The sequence below is a fragment of the Struthio camelus genome, chromosome 9 (assembly GCF_040807025.1).
Source record: "Struthio camelus isolate bStrCam1 chromosome 9, bStrCam1.hap1, whole genome shotgun sequence".
NCBI classification, from domain to species: Eukaryota; Metazoa; Chordata; class Aves; order Struthioniformes; family Struthionidae; genus Struthio; species Struthio camelus.
In genome coordinates this window covers 7,397,367-7,418,043 of record NC_090950.1, presented here as the reverse complement: position 1 = coordinate 7,418,043, position 20,677 = coordinate 7,397,367, and the positions used below count along the sequence as shown (strand labels likewise).

Genomic DNA, 20,677 nt, shown 5'->3' with positions numbered 1-20,677 from the left:
GCATGTGTATGTATTGTTCTCTATCTGCTAGAGTGCTTTGTCCTCTGATGGTCGTCCCTGCATGAAAAACTTACCCTGCATCTCTCCTTCTTGGCTCTCTGGGAACCAGCTTGAGAGCCCTGGCAGTGTCAGGAGTGACACCCCTGCTGTGCAGAAGGGCAGCAGCGGAGGGCTGCTAAGCTGTCATAAGCTTACAGTCAAAAGGGAACATTTTGTTCAAAGAGCTGGCTACTGCCCAGAGCAAACCCCAGGGGGGCGAGCGAGCAACTAATCTGACAGAAAACTCAACTGCCAGCCAGCGATCAAAAAGTGAGAGCTAAGCCTGTGGACAGTGGAGACTTTACAAAGGGATCTTTTGCTGTTACGGAGACCTGAACCCAAAAGCAAAGCTGCATGGAAAGAGAGGGGGGAAGAGAGACAGGGTCCCAGTCTGCTCAGTGTCCCAGAAACTGAGGTGAGGGCTTCCATACAGCTCTTGCACTGCTCAGAATACAGAGGGATTGGGTTAAACATGTTCTGCTCAGCCTGTGCCTTGTTTGCTGCAAAATTACCCATTCTTGAACACGTTATTTGTAAAGTAGGCTAATACCTTAAGAGAGAAAGAGGCCAGTTTCTGAAAAGTTTTGGCAGACTGTCTGGACCCAAAGAGTAAACCTAAAGACTTCAGAACCAAGAGAGCCTGCAGGTTGGCCCGTCCCTGAGAAGCCAGAAGTTGTGACTGTATCAAAGCGCAATTGTTTGCCACCCACTCAGCAGTCGCTACAGAGAACGCAAAGATGAAAAACCATCTCTAGGGCTGACTTATGATTATTTATTAGTTTACCTTTCCTTGTCAGTCCCACAGAGATCCAAAAAGCAACACTTCCCAAACACGTGAGCTGTCATTCTGTGAAACCGATGCTGGTTTTTGAAGGGTGATCCTTGATTTTCTGCTTTCTGGTTAACTGGATAAAGTGACACTTTTGTTAGGCAAGCTCCCATGGGGCTGCAGGAGTCTTTGAAAGTAAGGAGCATCAGGCAGTGGATGCACGGTTTGACTGCGCTAGCATTTATGGAAGAGGCTTGTAACTCGAGACACGCCAAACAACATTTCAAAGAAAATATTTACTCTTAACTCAATTAAACCAGCAAAAGAAAACCTGTCACTCCCCAAGCCACCCACAAATTCAAAGCACATTAAGTTCTATGCCTTCTTTCCTTTCCATCTGAAAAAAATGATTCACGTTTCTTTCGGTCTGTATGTTGTAGAAGGACCCTAGCTTAAGACTCCCCAGTACGCTGCTGTGGCAACCTCGTTCTAGCTGGATTATATGATTATGACATTCCCATCGCGTCTCTTCCACTGAGCCGACCTCTATCAGGCTCTTACGTTGGAGAGGGCAACGTACAACCACACTGCGGTAAACATCACCGCAGAGCATAAACGGGTTCAAAAAGAGAGACTTTCACAAACAGGCTCAAAAATGCAGCTATTAAACACAATGGGCTAGATGCAGCCTTGAGCTCAAACAATCCCCAAACAGCAGACTGCTGCAAGCCAGGACGATACGCCACGGGAAGGACCGTACTATTTCCACCTGCTGCTTATATTCCTTCCCTACGCACATGCTACCAGCGACTTTCAGACTCGGAATACAAATCTGATGCCATACGGATGCCGTCATGATTTAAACTATCGTGCCACGTCTTTTGAACATGTTTAACATCCACAACTGGAGTTGGAGTTCCTCGAGCGCACTTTACCCGGAGATAAACGACTGCTTCGCATTCAAAGGAAGCTGGAAAATCTGGTCTAGGCATTTAGGCGCTTAGCCGACATTGTGCTGTTACGCAAACCTGGCTCCTGAAGAGTGAATCATCCTACCTAAATTTAGCCACGTAAAAGCAGGCACTCAGACTAAGTCTTTAGATTTATGCTACAGGCAGGGAAAGATGATTCATCCTACCAAATCAAAAACACGATGGCTTTTCCTGTTCAAGATATTACAGTTCCACTGGAAAGCACATTTCGATGTAAGTTCCTGTAGATAAATGTATGTATAAATACATGCGCACATATAAATATTTATGTCTGTTAAGTATAAAAGCAATGTTTTACCCTCCAGTTTTAATTGAGGGCACAATAAAGGCATGGTTAAATCTGGGAAAGTCAACTACTCAGTCATGAAGCACTGAAATTCAGGTGGATGCTTATTTCTAACCTTTCCATCTGTGCTATCTTTGTCTTTTTAAATTATTATGAAGACTGGAAGTCTCTGTTCTCTGAGGATGCGCTCTAGTTTTTATGTAGCTAGGGTGTTTGTCATGAGCAAGCTTAAAAGTCAAAGGTTTTAGGTTTCACTGAAAATATGTTATGCGCCTATAGGCTTGCCTTGCAATTTATGTGCCAGTAGCTACACAGACACAGTCAAGGATGCCATATGGGAATAAGCTGATATGTTATTTCTGGGATGTTGCGTCAAGGACTCGAGTCTTAACCTATGGGAAAAGGGATGAAGAAATAGCACAATAAAACTTATCACTATAATCGGTTTTGAAGCTATACTCCTACTGAAGAGACATATTTCTACCCTTTTTTTTTGTCATTGCAATCAACTTGTGTTCACTCCACAATATATTTACGCGCAACATTGAGCAACAATGTAAAAAGCATAATTCAAAAGAAAAAAAATCCCTAATTACTGTTCCACCTCAGTAATAAATATGTATGGCTGGCTTCTGCGCATGAAGGCAAAGGGAAAAAGATGGGATGTAGAAGTCAGACATACGCATGGCTGAGTTGCGCAGCAACACAAAGGCACGTACCTGCAGAAAAACCTTGCACTAGCGGAGAGTCACTGCCCAGCAATCAGCTAAGAGAAGGGGGACCTCGTGGACCCCGCATATTGCAAGGACAGTAGGAGCCGGACTTAACTTCTTGCCCAACTCTTTGTGTCTCACCGCCAATCTGTCACCCCACGATGTGCCCTGAGAGCGGAGCCGGCTGGGGCTGCCGCCCCCGCTGTGGCAGAGCCGCGGGGATCTCCTGGCCCTGTCGCTCCGCGCCCCGATACGCGCCCTGCCAAGGGCACGGTGTGCTTCCAAGCAACGCGTACGCTTCCTGCGCTTTGGCCATCTCTGCACACTGGCTCCGGGGAAGAGCGTAACTACTACACCTTATTAGCCCTCACCCGCAGGGCAGCTCAGAGAGGCTGTGGTGGTGAGATCTTTATGGCCCCAATGTTCTTGCAATGCTGGGTAAGCCAGGCCTCAAAGCTCACCCGCAAGCCAGGAGCTCCAAAATTTCTGGGGTTGAAGACCACTACCAAACCCCGGTATTTCTCATAGACCGCTGCAGAGGCGCACCACCAAAAACGCTAGAAATAGGGTATGATTGCACACGTCAGCTGTAGGGCGCTTCCTGCAGCCTGGTGGAGCCCAAGGTTTGCAAGCCAGGGCAGAGACAGTTATTACAGTTATCGTAACAGTGAGTTATGAGACCAGGCCACGAGCGCTGCGCAGCACGCTGAACTAAACGCAGCCTCGTCTGCGCCTCACAGCATCCAGGGCAGGAGTTTCTGCAGGTATTAGAGCAAGTTGCAAAAAAATCCATCTTCTCAAACACTTCTAATTATTTCCAGCCAAATGCCTGTAACCTTGGCAAAAAACAATTATTGAGCAGGCTATTGATCTAGTCAGTAAATACACTTACGTCGTCAGTAAGCTAGAACCCTCCTGGGCATAAAACCAAAATCTTAAGGACTCCTAGTTATCTGGCATATGATTTTAATTAGGATTTATTGATTAAGGCTTTTTTAAAACAAATGGACTTTCTTGATAAAAGACCTAGCGTAGGATTTCTGCAAAGTTAAATAATGCCTGACTTGCTACATAAAAACCTGGGACCCACATCCTAATCACCTCACTAAGGGAAGTCTGTCTGTTGTTCCAGCAGAACAAGGCATGCAATATTTATTATAAATACCATGAATGTTTAATACAGAGAGAGAACGATTCAGTTAACAAAACCATACTGGGAGGTGGATCTCAGTGCCTGGGTCTTAGTCATCTAAACACGTTTACTGCAGTGAAATTGAAAAAAAAAGAAAAAGAAAAGAAAAAAGAAAACAGCGTGAGATCTTCTGAAATGCTAATTCTTCTCAACAAAGCTCCTCAGTTCAGGAATTATCTAGTCATAAGATTCAGTGTAACATCTCCTTGGAGCCTACTGCAGTTTAGCACCTGCCTACAGGGAAAAGAAAGGGGTTTCAGCACAAGCCTAAGTGCTCTCCAGAAAGAAACCCACAACTACGTGGAGGTGGAGATGCCAGGGCATATGGGTCATTATGTCGCACTTAAGCTCTGGGCTGAAGGTTCAAGGATAAGTCAGCCTGGGATTGATTCGCCACGCGCAGGGCCACCCTCATCCACTGAGCTGGCTCTTTCCAGTCTTCCTGCAACTGCCGGGAAGAAAGCAGCACTCGGGGTACAGGAGGCGGCAAGGAGAACCATCTACGGAGCAGGAGTCCCGTCAGAACATGCGCCAGACCGTTTATGTCGTCACCCATAAAACGATAGTTCGGATCAAAGTTTCAGTTTGAGGCCAACTCCATGCAGCCACATTTCCACTACTGCATGTTGTAGTTGCACAAATCTACGCCAGTCGAGAATCCGGGCCAACTTCACCAGCAGCTTTGGCACTTTTCTACCCAACGGGCAAAACCCGCAGCATCCTCTGCTCCCCCCAGGAACAATTCCCTGAGCAACACGTAACATGATATTCGTACAGGTCTCGTAATCAAGGTAACAGGTTATTAATCGGTTAGTATTAAATTATCAATAAGAAACAAAGTACTCTCTGGGGAGGAGATATTTCCTTTAAACGTAACCATTTGCGTCAAAATCTTTTATCAGCCTGAGTCAGGAACAGTTAGCATTTTCCGAGACCTCTGCAGGGAGCTTCATGACTCTGCCTTTCAGGTAAAACTAATCCGGTTTCTTTGTTGCAGGCAAAGAGCACACGGCCATTCAAATCTCTGTGCAGCCCCATTAGAACTATTTACTCTGGAAACGGGCATTGACATTTGTTTTCTTTTTTCTGAAGCATTTAAGGAAAGAGAGAAAGAACAAAAAACCCAAGCCCCTCTGGAGGTCTCCTGGCGCTTGAGTGACACAAATGTTCACTAGACCACAGGAGAGTCTAGCCTAGTTTGTTTAAATTCAATTATGACACTGTCTGCAGCGTAATTCAGCGGGGACTACTAAAACGCCTGGCGTACCTGCATGCAGGAGGAGAGGGGCCGAGCAGCCGACTGGCACTGCTCTGCCATGCCAAAGGCGGCAGGAGGAGGCTTTGTACTTGGCTGATTACTCTGCCTTTGTCAAGCGCGACCCCCCTCTCTAAATGCCGCTAAGGAGAGAGTGAAAACTCTCTGTCGCTGTCATTTTAATTCCTTTCCCTCTGGGTTAACTACAAAGGAGACTCGAGGCTGTTTCATTGTCCCCCTCTTGCTTCAGCTCAAAGCGGATAAGCGTTTGCGCCAGACTCTGAACGCTGCACCGGGCCTGCTGCACCATCCCCAGCAGCTAACGGAGCTGTTGCAGCCTGAGGAGCCCGGCGCCGCGCTCGCTCCCGGTCCCGGGCACTCACTCGTCCCCACTACCCAGCTGCTTCCCGCTCCTCCCGGGGAGCCGCTGCCCACACCGGGAAACCTGCCGTGGGCTTTCTTGATTTTTAAACCCATTATGAGGCCTGAAACAGATGCTATGACAAACAGCCAGAGGTGCAGCCCCAGCTCAGGGCAAGAGCGGTTTTGGAGCAGCCCGGCAGAGCGGCCGGTGCTGGGCAGAGGGGAGGGCAGCCTGTGAACGGCGGGACGCTCGAAGCCACGGGGATCCCCGGGTCGACACGGGAAGGGTCCGGCAGTGTTGGGAGAGGCGGTGGCAAGCACAGTGGGCCGTGTGGGACATGAGGAACAGGGTGGGAGGATACTGGAAGTGGGAGGTGGTGAAGGAAACAAGAAGGGAGAAAAGCAGGCATGACCAGGAGGTTGGCAAATAGTTGACTAAAGACCTGTATTTTTAAGGGTTCATCTGAATCAAACTGCTCTGAGGTTCATCATAACCCTTGGCGAAGGCAGACAGCGGAAAGTGAGATTTAATCCTGACTCCGGACAACAATTCTCCCGTTTGGCTTCTGTTTACCACAGAAGGTCACAAACGTTTTAGGTTACCCTGCAGGGCAACACCACACTAGGTGCGACACTCCAATCAAAAATCACTAAGCAGCACGCTTTGGGGGGGGAGGGGGGAACGACAAGGGGACAGAAGGTGGCGAAAAGGACAGTCAGCTGAGGAGGGTGACTCACGACTGAAGAGGCAGAGCCTGGCTCGCTACAGAACCACCCCACCTCACCGCAGAGGGCAAAACCCACCGCCGGCCTAGCCCAGGCGCGCGCCGGACCTCCGGCAGCCAGCTCGGATGGGGCGCTCGGGCTCCCCTCTGCAACGAAGCCCCCCAGTCACGAGCTACCCCAAAAGGAACAAGGACGCAGAAGGTGGCCGGGATGCGTTACGCCGGGAGCTGGGAACAGCGCGGGGGGAACAAGGGTTTTTCCCTCGATTCTGACACAGGAACAGAACAGTTGGGTGATTATTACTAGCGCTCGGGTTTCCGTTCGCGTGATTTCCCTCAACGCGGTTACAGGCAAGAGGCAGGAGAGAGAACAGAAAAAAAAGACTTAAAAAACCCCATGACAAGCAAAAACTAAGGCTGGTAACAGCCATCTCAAAGCGCTAAGTAACCAGGCGGCTCTCTTTCTGTACGGGTGGGATCAGTGAGGGGAATCAAGCGTCTTTATGTTTCTTTTTCTTTTTAAATTGTGATTATTTTTTTCCTTTTTTGGTATATTTTATGAGGAGTTTTTTTGGCTGAAATCATGTATTTATGGGTTTGTCCCAATAGCCAAAAGGTATAGTCTCAAAAAATAAAGCTGGGATACTCAGGGTGGTTAATAATACCAGGTTTCACAGGCTTTGCTACATTACAAAAAGCTATAAAACGCAAGGCATCGTTAATTGGTTTACTTTTCCCTTCAGTCCTACAGCATCTTTAAAATAATTTTTTCCAGCAGTTCTTTCGCTTAGGTTATACCTCCCCTTCACCCTTTCCTCCCCTTCTCAGTCTCTGGGTCGAGTTAGAGGCTGCGAGCTCAGCTGGAGAGACGTGAGTATGCCCGAAAGGGCACGAGCACCACTGTAAGTCACCAAGGGGAAGGCTGATACTGTATGACATGATGAGCTCCCTTTTATTTTAGGTTGCAAGAACGAGCTGGTACAGAATTTCTGTTCATACTTAAGAGACGTATTTTAGGAACAGCTGGGAGGTTTGCCATGCTGTAATCAAACAGGCTCTTTGTTCCTTTAGAAAACTCCAGCTTCCTCCTAGCCTGAAATTACAAAATTGCTGCAGCAAGCTGCTGAAGCTTTTAAAAGAAAACTGTACCTTTGGATGATGGAGGAGGAAGAGGAGGAGAAAGGAAGGAAACTGCTTCCATGGGATGGCTCAATGGCCTCAAACACTTGTTGCTTCTTTGGTTAGGCTGGGACATCTGCCTTGTGGCTGAACTGATGCTGCGCCATCAGATGCTGCAGCGTGGCTGCAGCACCGAGATAAGCCAGGGTCCGGGATCCTTTACCGCAGCAAACACAGCAGGAGTCAAGGTTAAGGCAACCTAGTGAAACACGTGCTTAAGGCTGGGATTTTTAAAGAGGTTTAAGGGAGTCAAAAGTCCTGATGCTACCACTGTAACCTATGTCCTTTGGGAGCGAGGGTGCACCGACGCAAACTCTAAATTTGGGTCCAAAGAAAACCGAACAAGGTTTGGCATACCTAGCGCTGTGTCGTACCAGAGCACAAGGCCCTTTACACTCTCAGTAAGCCTACTAAGATGAGTGCCTCTGATCCAGCAAAAAAACCTTCTTTCTGCTGGTCACCAGGACTAGCTGAGGCAGAAAGGCAAAATGCCACGGAGTCACGTGGAGCGACACCCAGCGCGTTCCCTCACGGAAGAGGGCAGCTGTTGAGCAAAGCAAGTCACCCTACGGGCGGGTAAATATTACCTTGCCAGTGCTGCATGAGTTCATGCCACAGCAGTCCTGCTCAAATCAAACCATTCGAGTCAGCATCGTTACAGGTAGCTAACTTTTTCCTATTATTTTTTCCTATATTGAGTGGTTAGAACGGTCCTGGATGCCAGCGGTGCCGCATGCCACCACTTGCTGATCTCACACAGTGAACAAGGTGCAGACCTGATCCTGAAATCACTGTTACCAACGAATTAAATACAAGAAGGCAGAGGTGACCACCAGCAGCCCTCCCCAGCTCTCACGTCAAGGCGAGCAAATAGCAGCGGTGAAGATTAAGCAGGGATTGACCTCTGTTTTGGGTCAACATCATGAATTACTGATCAAGAAGAAAATATTGAACTAAGTACTGCCAAGGTTGTAATTTATTTTCACAAGTAAAGATTTCTGATGCTGATCAAACCCAGCAGCAAATATGTGTCTTGGTCACATACATTTGGTATTGTAAGACGCTATGAACACAAGCACCGTATGATGGCACGTTAGCCTTCATCACAGAATTAAACCAGGAACTGAATTTTCATTTTAAGTCTGCATTCCTATGTTACCTGAAAACAGCATTTTCAGAAATGGGGTCATCTACCAGAGACGTAATTTCTTTCCTTTAATCTGAGCTTTGCAACTAGAGAACAACAAACAGGAGAGAATGAAACTTAGGGGTTTTTTTTGACTCTTCTACTTGATATATAATGCACTGCGTGAGATTTCTAGCTGGTTAATGCCTCTTTCCAAAAGTCACGTCAACCACTGGGGCACTGCTGAGCTTTTCCGGACTGGTTGCTGTTCAGCACATCAACTTGATGGCAGAAAATACATTTTTCACTTTTCCTCAAAAAAGTAAGGATGCAGTCCTGGCTTTTTGAGGCCAAGAGGTGATTTATCACTAGGATTCAGAAGGGTTTGGACTCCAGTCCAAGTCATTAGCTCGCTCCTCTTTGAAGAAATCACCACATGAAGTTTGATTGCAAGACAGATCAAAGGACTTCAGGTTTTTTCCTCTGCATTAAGGCTCTAAAACGTTCCCAAAGCCACAGGAAGATGTCTGCGCGGTACCCACAGCCACAGCAGCAACATGCAAACGGCAGCAAAGAGGACAAGCTCCAGAGCCTCACCACCCTTCTCTAGCGCCCCTTCACAGCCACCACACGGCCACGCGCTGGCTTCTGGCTCAAAGTGATGCCCCCAAATGACTTGGGCTTTACTGAGTTCCCTGGTCTAGTACACTTTGCTGAGTGTTTAGGGCCACGAGGGACTGCCAGATGTCCAGGGGGATCCTGTTTATTTGCAGGCTGCCACACTGGCACGCTCTGAGCTCAGCACCCTGCACCTCTCCCAAAGGCGACCGCAGCCCAAAGACCTGGCCTCCACCAGAGACAGAGAATCCCCCACACCCCTTGGTGGACTGTCCCAGTCACTCTCCCTCTAAAAAACATTTCCAAATTGATTCAAATTGATTCATGTTTTAGCTTCCACCCATAGTTTTTTTGCTTTGCCCTCCTCTGCAAGACCAAGGAGTCCATCAGCACCCGGTACGCTTCCTCCGCCACCATACTTAGGGGCTGGAATCAAGTCACTTTTCCATTTCCTTTTTGGTACGCTAAATGAAGTGACATGTTTCGTACAGCATGTTTCGATTTTTTCCTGCTAATCCGCTGACACCTTTATATGGTTATAACTAAGTCCACATAGGAGACGGGGAAAATGTAACCACCCCCCCAATGCAGTGCTGATCCATACTAGTCCAAAACTGGAAATAAAACCGCTCCCCATACAACTCAGACATGAACTTCTCTCTGAATTTCATCTGGACTTGTCAGCTCTTAGAAATTCTGTACTAGTTTTGTCACAAAAGAAGTACAAGATCTCTTCTTTTCACCCAGATGAGCATTCACTTCACAGATTACTTGACTTCAAAAAGAGATTTTAAACAGCTCTCAGCTGTAGAACTTGTATACAATTCTCCCTCCTTGTGCTCAGGGAAGGGAAATACCCTGCTGGACTAGTTTTACATTTTTATTCAAAGGCATCTGAAATACATTTTTCAGCTTTCCAGAAGTAGTTTCTACTGCTGCTGCAGCTAATGCCTTCCAAGACTCAGCGCAATTACTTCTTAATAAAAACATGTTTTAATACGCCGGCAGAAAAATTGGTACCATTTCCATTCTCTGCCTTAAAACAAATGAAGCACAGGAAGGAACTGAGCTCTCATTTCTGAAATGGAAAATACATATTTTTCAAAGTTCAAATCATTACCAAGTGTAATTTCCACGTAATGAGTGTAACACTGACCTTGTGCTATTACTCCTCTGGTACTAACTTTGCAGGGGAACACATCACTTCCAGGACCAAAGAAAGGGGCAGCATGTCAAGCTCTCCCGGTCTCCTCGCTGATCAAAGCGAACAACATTGCTAGGTTGTCGGCCTGGAACCAATTTGTGTGAAAACAACATATTGTGCCGATCGCAATAAGTCTCTGTAACACAAGGACGTGAAGCACATGGGCAGGCTCCAGCCACTTGCATTTAACCAGCTCCAAGGCCTCTTAATGAAAGGCTGCGCCGTCCTGCCGTACGGGTGCTCAAGCCGTGTTTCTTCCTCGTTCACACCCATTTATCTGGACTTAATGGATCAGGCAGCCCCCAAATGAGCAAAATGTCCATCTTTCTCGTTAGCTGTTTGGGGGGGGGGGGGAAGAATACCAGAAAGGAAGCAGCGTTCAGTCTTCTTTTTTTTTTTTTTTTGTCTTTTTTGTACTGCAAAAGGCCTACCTGAGGTTAAACAAAAAATCAGTTCAGGTTCATCTGACGCTTAAAATTTGCCATTGTTCTTGAACAGCATTAAACCCAGAAAAGGCCATGTAATGTCATGTGGCATTTGGCTTTTCCTTGGATTTGGGAGAGCCGGGTTCAATCCCTGCCTCTGCTTGAGGAAACAAGGGACAGACCTGCCAGGAGGCTCTGCTGACGCTCTCACAATTTATGACTTTTGGGGAGGAGAGCTGAGACTCTCCTCTGTTACAGCAGCACTGACACAGATAAAGAAAGGGAATGGCTTTCTAGCCTAACGCTTAAGACTCTCAGCAGCATTATGGGATAGTGCTGCTCCATTTTAACATTTAATTTCTTCTGGTGAATGAGACCGTATCTCCAGGGGATTGCAAATATATCCAAGACACAATACTTTATGGTTCGGTCTCTAGTACGCCTGAAACAGCAGTTCAAATTAGCTCACTCCGAGGAGGGAGCTGAACTTGGCTCTCTCACGTCTAACGGGAGTGCCTGGCTGAGAAGTCAGCTGAAATACCACGTACGAGCCTGAGCTCCCAGGACTGGGAAAGACTCATTTGAGCTGCCCCAGAGGCAAGAAGGGCCCTGCGACTGATCAGGGCGGTGGAGAGGCTGGCGTATCGGAGAGGGCACGAGCAAGGCACACGCAGCCTCGCAAAACCAAGACTGAAACTGCTGCCAGTAATTTTAACATAGGGATGGGAAAGAGTGAGGGTGAACGTAAAGAAAGGAGAAGATGTATTTGCACTAAAGGAAAACCTTGATGAAGAATAAATATAAGCTGACTATAGAAACGATCCGTAAAGAAGCTTAAGCTGGAAGCTCGATATTTTTAACCATTTATTCTGAGATAATGCAAGAGGGAGGAAAGGAAACAGCTTTGCCAGGAGAAACCCATCTAATTTTAAGATGGCACCTAATAAACTTAGAGATGGGATAAAGGGGGATTGATGACAGAAGCAGCAGGCTGGACATGCTCACCCAGAAGATCCACCGCAGATGTTCATTTTGAAGTCACAGCTACGCCACCATCCTCAGGCATGAACTTAACCCAATCACTTGGGGCAAGATTTTAGAGGTAAGGTTTGGGATGGGAGTTTGCCTGTTTGTGTCGCTTGTCTCAGTGAGCCTGGCTGTCCTTCAAGGGGGGCTAAAGTCAAAGAAAACCTTTGCATCCAGCACCTCCAGTACAACACTTACAACCAGATATTCAAAAGGACAGAACTGTTTTGAAAACCTGATCCCTTCTCAGGGCCTGCAAAGATCTGGCCCATACGGAAACCTGAGCCCTCATGTTCTCGTTGTTTCAATTTCCCTCAAAATAGGGACAGAAGTGATTCTTTCGGCTGTCCAGCTCTGTGCCGTAGCAACTACTTCCCGCTCACTCGAGAGCGCACATATGGTGGGTCTGCTCGCTAGTAACGTTAGACTAATATAAAACATAAGTATACGCGCATAACTATATTAACAACCATTTCCCCTTTCTTAGGTATCTCCCATGAGAACAGCAAACTTGCAACACAATTAAAAGCACATTGTATAAATAAAAGAAGTGAAAACGCTTTTTCTGGGCAGAGAATACCTGGTGGGTCCCTTCTTTCCGTCTCACCTCTAGCTGTAGCGTGAGGATTGTAATAATGTCATCACGTGGCTCTGCACGGACACCGGCCGCCGCCAGCTAGCCCGTTGCTACGCGAGTCTTCAGCTCATGTAAGAAAACGGTTTTATGACAGTCAAGAGATTTCTAGCCACCGCAGTTAAAATATTTTTGTCTCTTAGAGATATTTTCTTTTCCCAGTGTGCTCTAGCAGGTTCTGTCTGTGGTTTTTTTGTTTTACCTTGTATGCTTTCAATTACTAACGTGCGGAAGATAGGAAAAGCCTCTTAATATTAAGCACTTCCAGGAAAGAATTTATGAAAAACTGCAAGGCTCCACACGGACGGTTCAGGAGAGAAGTAATCAACCAACTGAGTAAACGTCAAGGGGAGGATTAGCCTCTACTTCTAATGAATCCTTTTCTGTGGACACGTTACTAGGAGCCTTTGTATCTGGAACTGAAAGGACCGTTTCCTGCTCTGAGGAAGTTATCCGACTTTCCTGTTAGCAGCACTGCAAGTTTACCTCAGGCAAAGATTTAGCTGAGTACTATAAAAAACAAAACAAAAAAATCCCCAAAACCTTGGGCTAAAAATTGAAACACCTTTGAAGAACATCTACCCTCTTGCTGAAAGAGGCAGAAGGAGGGTTTTGGCTGAGCATTTCAGAGTAGCAACCACAGAAAAGGCATTTTTATTTCAGTACTTGTCTGGGCGACTGTGACAAAGACTTCGATAAGCAACCTGGGAGGAGCCTTGCTGCAAACGTCACCTATCTCTGCGGGGATATTTACGGCTGCTCGCCAGCACGAATGGCTAAAGCAAGCCATGGTTACTGCAGATGTGCCGCGCAAGTACATTCAGTAAGCAAATACAGACAACAAGCACTGCAGAGATTTCTTGTCACGCTTGCTAAAAGGCCTCCCTGATACGTCTCCACTGACCTTTTTGGGAAGAGCTTGACTGAGGAACTGAAGTCAACCAAAAGGCTCCCCTGAGTGCAGCAGGCACGGAAATACTGTCTTGCTTCAAGACCACAACAGACGGTATGTAAGGTACCGCAGGAAATGAAGCTGTATGACTACTCACAGAAAATCCACAAGACATTTCTAATGATTTCAATGGACTTTGGAGCCTGCCATACGTTAGGTAGGATTTACCATAAACATAGCAGCAAAGACTTTTGTCTTTGCAGCCACGCGAGCCACCTCCATAAGCAGAGGACAGTAAAATGCAGTGTGGCCTGCAGCTGGGCACACTTGCATGCTCCAGCACGTGCACTGTAGAAAAGACAACCCCTTCTACGTTGAAATACTTGATTTACCACTTATCTCAGACATCACTCGAGGCACAGAACTAGTGATTTGCAAAAAATTAGTGAATTGCTCAGGAAAGTATTAGCCTACTTGACTGTAATTACGCAGCCTTTTCTTACCGTGTGCCAGGGAGCAGCAAGAGTGGGTTGCGAGGGAAGCCGAGCTGGGAAGCGGGGTGATAGCGAGGTGGCAGGGCAGCGCCCTCCCCGACGGGGTGCAGTCCCAGCACGCCTGAGCCAGAAGCCTGGTCACGTGGCAGCAGCAAAACACAGCTGAGAGGCCAGCGAGATCCAGACAAGTCCATAGTGACAAGGTGGGTCTGAAGCCACCTGCCCAACAGCAGAGCTGACCTTGCACCCGGGCACCAGATGGCGCGTGTCCGTTCGCAGCACGACACCAGGCCTCCAGGTGCTTTTCTCAGGTTAGGGAGTACTTCATCGCGCTCCTTATTCCAGCCTTTTCATGGCATCCATGGTGGAAACTAATGGAACGGTAGCAGGCAGACTGGTTTGGGCACACTGGAGAAAAACAAAAAACAAAAGAATCGTTCCGTAGGCTCGTGTAACGTTTTTGTCTCCTTTTTAAACTAGGAAACATCAAGGAATTAGCATTACAGCATCTTTCTTCGGTCAGGGTGATACACTGGCTCTGACGTTTACAGGAAGAGGAGATGCGAGAAACGCAAGCTCCTGATGCTGGTTCACACGTGAAACCAAAGGATAGGAATGCACTGCAACTGCAAGAGATGCATCGACCCCTTCAGCCAGCTTTCCATGCAGCACGCCGGAAAGCCCAATAGCCTTTTGTACCGCAGGTATTTCACCACAGCCCCACAGCATGAGGCTCCTCATTCCCCATGTAAGCAATGAGCCACTGATTTCCTTGCCCATCCGACATAGGGGCGAGCATCACCAACTGCTTCTTGCGCCAATGCGGCAACGCGCTGCGAGCATTACTGCTGATCCGGCCTCTTCCTCCTGTATCCCTGCAGGGAACGTGATCCAAAACCACTACGCGATAACATAAGGGTCTTTCTGGTCAAGCTACGGAAATAAAAGGGAGGGAAAAATGGAAACAGAGCTCTCATCTGAATATCCATGGGCTGGCAGAAACGCAAGCATGGCTGTGTTTGCAAGGCTGAATTCAAAGCTTATTGAATTTAACACCATTAAGCGGGCACCACAAAACCCAACACATGACAGAAACCCTCTGTATGTCCCCAGCAGAGACGCATACACCAGAAATAAGCACGCGAGTGTGTTCAAGCGCGTCTACGGTGGATCCAGCAGCACCAATCGCTACTTCACTTTTAACGCATCTCTGAGCTGTCCCAGTCTCTGGTTTGGTAAACGCCTCTCCCAGATCCTCCGCTCTTCACTGCTGCGTGGGCGGTTTCTTTGTTTAAACTGTTTAATCAACTTAAATGCAGGGTGGGTTAAGGCATCCGCAGTCTTCTCAAAGACTGATCAGGCTTTCTACTTCCAGCCGTTACTGTTCTCCTTGCATCACCTATGTGAGCCCTGAAAAGCAAAGACACCTCTCTCCTGGCATCAGGGCCTCCCATGAAAAGGTTCATCTTTTTTAGCATTTAGCCACCACTTACTCACAAGCTAGCGGCTTAGTAAAGAAGGGGTTAATTCTCCAGGGCTATTTTTATTTAAAGCAAGTCACTCGAATGTAGAACTAACCTCTGACAGAATGTGAGTCAACTCGCAATGCGTGAAATTTAAATAGCGAAATTTCTCTTAAAAAAAATCCCTTGAGTCAAGAGAGGTCGCTGTGGAAAGCTGTAACTAATGTAGGCAAACGGGAGAGCAGCACGGAGAGGGAACGGTCCTTGGCCACTGCTTAATGGTGCTCCTCCGCCGCCGCGCTCCAGGCTGGCCAGCCCTGACCTGAGGCTCCCTCTGGTCGGCCTGCGCCAGAGCTCACGGAGAGCTGTTCGCCGGCTCCCAGAAAACACACTGCAAAGTTAAATTCTGTAAAAACATTCAGCTTTAGCCTCGAAGACCCTTCGAGGTAAAATTCCTCCTTTCCTTCCCCTATGCTTTCAAATGCAAGTCGCAGAGAAATAGAAGGCTAATTGTGCTTTATGACACCTGGATCTGAATATAGCTTAATTAATCTTGGAGCATCTGGTGCCAATGAGCAGTCGCAGTGGGCGCACGTGGGTTTTGCAGCTCGTGGCACACTGCTCTTGACTCTATCCTGCATGTCCCCACTGCTGGGACGGGATGGTGGCCACATGGCGTCTGTGTCTGGAGGAGTACTCAATGGGAAGTCCAAATTTCTGTCATCTGGACTCTTCCGTTTAATTTATATGTATGTATCACGTTTCTGATATGTCCAACTCCACTCATTTCCCGGCCTGGAAACTGCCAACAGGATGTCACGCTTTATTTTAAACACGTGGGACTACCTGCAACCCCAGAAGCCAGCATGCGTGCGAGCACTGGTCAGCTCAAGGACTGCGTTGGGAGAACGGTCTCTTCCCCGAGTCTAGCGCCACCTTTCTTCGTTTTTTTTTTTGAATTCACTAGGTAGGAAGACCGAAACATGAGTGCTCTGCCCCCTTTCTGGCCTCGGGTTGCTAGGGCCAGGAATTTCTTCTCCTTCCAGTCACAGATCTCCCTTCCCAATTTGCAATGAACAGGCCCCAGTTACTGGTGGGAAAGGAGCTGCTTTTAGGTAGCTCCAACAGGACAGGGAATAGGTGTTTCCCCACGATCTTTGTCCTCTACTGCCGATTTCAGAGCCAGTTTTCAGGGCCAACTCACCACCAAGGTAAAGTAGCTTTTAGGCTACCTGAGGCCTTCCAGGCTCTCGATAGGTCTCCCAGACTGGGCCGCTACCTGCCCAACCTGGGCACCTACCGTCGCGGACCCACAGCAAGAGCACGCTCCGCTGCTTCTGCTGTGCATTCACATACTCCAGCTGACCCTCTGCTGGAGGGGACTGAGAGCTGGGCAGTATCTAAGATTCATTCCCTGCTTGCTGTTCGGGTTTCACCATAGATCCTGGGCCAAAATCCACTAGTGATCTGTTCAACACCTTCTTCACGTCTCTCTTCCTCTCTCCTTTAGCCTTTACCAGAGGTTGGCTTGCCAACCTCCATGCGACACTGAAACTTCACCCCTCGCGTTTAACAAAGTTGCTTCTCATCCCGCAGCAACCATCAGCCCACCTGCAGCGGGAGCCCGGTTTCCAAACGGAGACACGGGTCCGGGCTGCGCGGCACGGCCTCGAGCACCAAGCCCCCAGCTGCAGCAGTCTCTGCCTCTCGCTCCAGCTCCCCACAGCGATCCTGACCTCTGAAACAGGCAGTGACTGCCTAAAACGGCCCCCGGCCCGCCTGAGCCACGTGGGGAAGACCCAGAGCAGTGCGTCCCAACCTCCCTGCTACGCCAGCAAGAGCTAACTGCTCCAAGCACGTTGCAAATTTGTCCCATCCTCCACGGATATTAATTACTACAGCGGTTAATCCTGACTGCCAAAGGAGTGAGGCTTTTGGTACTTCTGGGGTTTAGGAGGGACTTGGTGCCAAAATTCTTCAGGCTCCCTCGAAACAGCGAGCCAGTGTTTCTCATTTCTCAGAGCACAGTTGGAGCAGAGGCACCCTGAGCCAGCGACCGCTCGCTGGGCACATCTGCGTCGGGGGCCGCCGTCCTCATCCCTCTCCCCTGCCCCTGCCTCCACAGGTGCCCGGCGCAGCCGGAGGACACGTCTGGCAACGGCCAAGCCGCTTGGGAGAGCAAGGTGGCTTGCTTAGCTGAAAACACAGTTTGAGCCTACAATGCTTTTCAATCTAGTCGGGGAAAAAGCAGCAGCATGTTTTTCTCATCAATTTTTAAGGAGAAATTTCTATTTGGCAGCAGAGCTTTTTGGATCCCAGGGCAGCTACATGAGAAAGGAGGGTGCTCCTCGGGTAGCATCTGGCATGAAACGAGAGCGGCCGCTGGGGCTGCCCTCATGGGCAGAAAGGAGAAAACGCAACATAAAAGGGAAGAGAAAGGGCAAGGGCATCAGAAGCACAGAAGCACAGATTAGAAATTTAATGCAGTGAGAAAAGGGGGAGCTATGCGAGAAACACGTTGAAAGGAGGTAGTGGGATGATGTAGTACGGTGGGTAGCTGTTAAAAGACACAAGAAGAGGAGAGGGAATTGGGACAAGTAGTAACTCTAGCTTTCAGCAACTGCTGTGGAGGAAGGAAAAAACAGCAATGGAAGAATAGGAGACGCAGCTGTCCTGGCATCGTATTTCCTTCCCAGACTGAAAAAACGGCCTTCAAAGTTACTGAGTAAACTTCCATTAATAAAAACATCATAAGCTTTTCTATTTTTATGTTGCCAGTTATATTTTCCACTCATGAGATCAAAGATTTTTTCAAAGGCAACGAAGCAAGTTATTAAAGAAATATTTAAAGACAATGAATTAACAGTAAAAGGCTTTTCCAAAAACGGGAAATAGTTAAATTTGAATCAGAGGAGCTTTCCAGTTAGGTTCACATTACAGCAAACACTTTCTTCTAGAGGCTGTTTGTTCAATGCGTTCAAAGACTCTGTGAATTGGGCTCCGTGCCAGCTCAAACCTGGGCTTTGCTTTGCAAAGGAGAACACACCTTCCCAGTGCCACTTTTGCAAGGAGTTTGGCAGCCAGCCATATCATATGAATCTGAGAAGAAAATCACTGCTTGTGTGCAGATATATTTTAGCTTTTATCACCACTACAAAAACTCGTGAGTTCAACTACCACTTATAAGGAAATATCAGTCTTTCCAATCAAGAATTATACTTCAACAGACTTTGTCGCTCCTGTTTGTTGATACCTTCAGACGAAGGAATCCCACCGAATCCCCCATCGGACATCTCCCTGGGCTGTTCTACTTAACAGCAGTATCAGACTCCGGTCCTACATAAGGCAACAGCACTCTGCAGCATACAAAGTGGAATTATCACTGCTCAATCAACTGCCTGTATTTATTTGCATAAGCAGTGTATTTAAGCCTAGATGCTCAAGGGCATCTGAGGGTGTACGAGATGACAGCGTGCGGGGGTTTTTTGTTGCTAGCCCCATCCTGGCTGAAATCACTGTGGTAATGTTCCTCACCGCGCGTCCACCTTGCCTTTGGAAGGTGAGCCAACATGCAGGCTAAAACCTGGCGCGGTTGCTGTCCCGGCTCTAGGAAGCCAGCCAAGGTGCCGCAGGGGAGCCTGAGCTTCGCTACCCACAAATCCTATTGCTCGGGCACATCACAAACTTCCAGAAAAAAAATGCTGGATTAAAGATGGCTCCTCACGAGTGACAGAGTTGCATTTACTCCAACAAATCAGAGCTTTAACACATCCAAACGGTTCTGGCTGAATACAGCAGAACACCTTTAACTGCCTGAACACGCTGAAAATCTGCTATAAACCCTGTGCAATTTGCAGACAATCTGCCATGAACAAAGTCGTTTTTCATGCAAACTCTTATAAAGATACATCTGAGTTCATGCATCGTTACGGTCACCCTAAAAATGTTTTACAAAAAGCTATGTCAGTCTTGAGGTGCTAATAGCGAACTATTCAAAGACTAAGGAGATGGGAGCGCTCTCGGCAGCTTCAGTGTCACTGAGAGCCGATACGGATGACACGCTCAACCTTAGAGGGCTTTGGAAGTTGTACAGTTGACATTAGCAAAGTTGGGTAGAAATTTTGCTCTTTGCATCAAACGTGACAAAACAATCACATTTTATACAGGAAGAGCCTGTATCAAAAATTGGGGTCCTATTTTTAAAAGCAGCGAAAACATACAAAGGCAAGGGGCAGTCCCAGCGCAAAGGCTCCGCGTAACTCCCGGGACGGCATTACTGAATGGGACTACGGCGCCCTAGCCCAGCTCCCTGCCCTGAGGATGGCCAAGAGCAGAGGCGCAGGGGATGCTCAGACAGGGAAACCTCCCGCCGCGCTTCCTCGGACCTCCCAGTTTACGTAAGCAGTGACGCCGCCGACAGCCCTCCCTGTCGCGCCCTGCGCTGGCAAGCCGGTCTGTACGAAGGGCACCTGTAGAAGGGTCTGAAAGCCGCAGCGCGCTGAACGGCCCCGGAAAGCAAGGACAGGATTCATGCACTCCTGATGGAGGAAGGGCTTTTTCTCCACCGCTGCTACTTCAGCGGTGCCTGCCCCGACCTGAAAGCATAGCTCGTCGTTTGGGAGCCAAACGCCCAAATCTTCTGACACCGTCACAGATCTCTTCAAAGCCTATACAGCTTGCTACGGACTGGCTCACTTAGAGCAGCGTAGCATACTGTTCACCACTTTCTCATTATTTCTTCTCCCTCTTCTCTCTCTGCCGGGGCTGGGCTATTGCTCCTGCTTTTCCACCCCGGAAAGCACACGCGCCCTCTTCACGCAATCCGCCACTGGCCCAGGGCTGAACAAGCTCCTCACCTTCATTTCGGCTACGAGGGTCACGGTTATTTTCTGCTCCCCCTGCCGGCAGTGCGGCACGTGCCCAGCTGGCCTGGTCGGCCCCCGCGCCTCGGGTTTTATCCAGCGCGGTGCTTTGGGCAACGGAGCTGCTAACGCGCACAGGCAGATGGCACGACTGGAAGCTGGTCTGAATTTATCAGAGCGGAAGTGAAACAAAAAGATTTCCCAGCAAAATGCCAGCGACATTTATATTGGGGGGGGGGGGGGAAGAAACTCAGATCTGACATTTAAAAATAATGCCACCAGCATAAAACCTGCATAAAACCTAAAGCTCATTTTTCACAGGCAGCGGGAAAGCGTCAAGGCGACTCCCCTTTTCCCTTTGTTAATTGTGCAGCCTTTCATCACAAAGGGTTTACTTTTTCGCCTTTTCGTTTTCTTTAA

General features: G+C 48.1%; 1 protein-coding gene across 1 annotated transcript in view; it reads right to left on the bottom strand.

Moving 5' to 3' along the window:
* FAM168B (family with sequence similarity 168 member B) overlaps positions 1–20,677 on the bottom strand; it is a 226,235-nt gene that overhangs the window by 104,724 nt on the left and 100,834 nt on the right. The window contains exon 3 of the mRNA XM_068953630.1: positions 13,942–14,340. The gene's annotated coding sequence lies outside the window, so the exon portion shown is untranslated. The remainder of the gene's footprint in view (positions 1–13,941; positions 14,341–20,677) is intronic.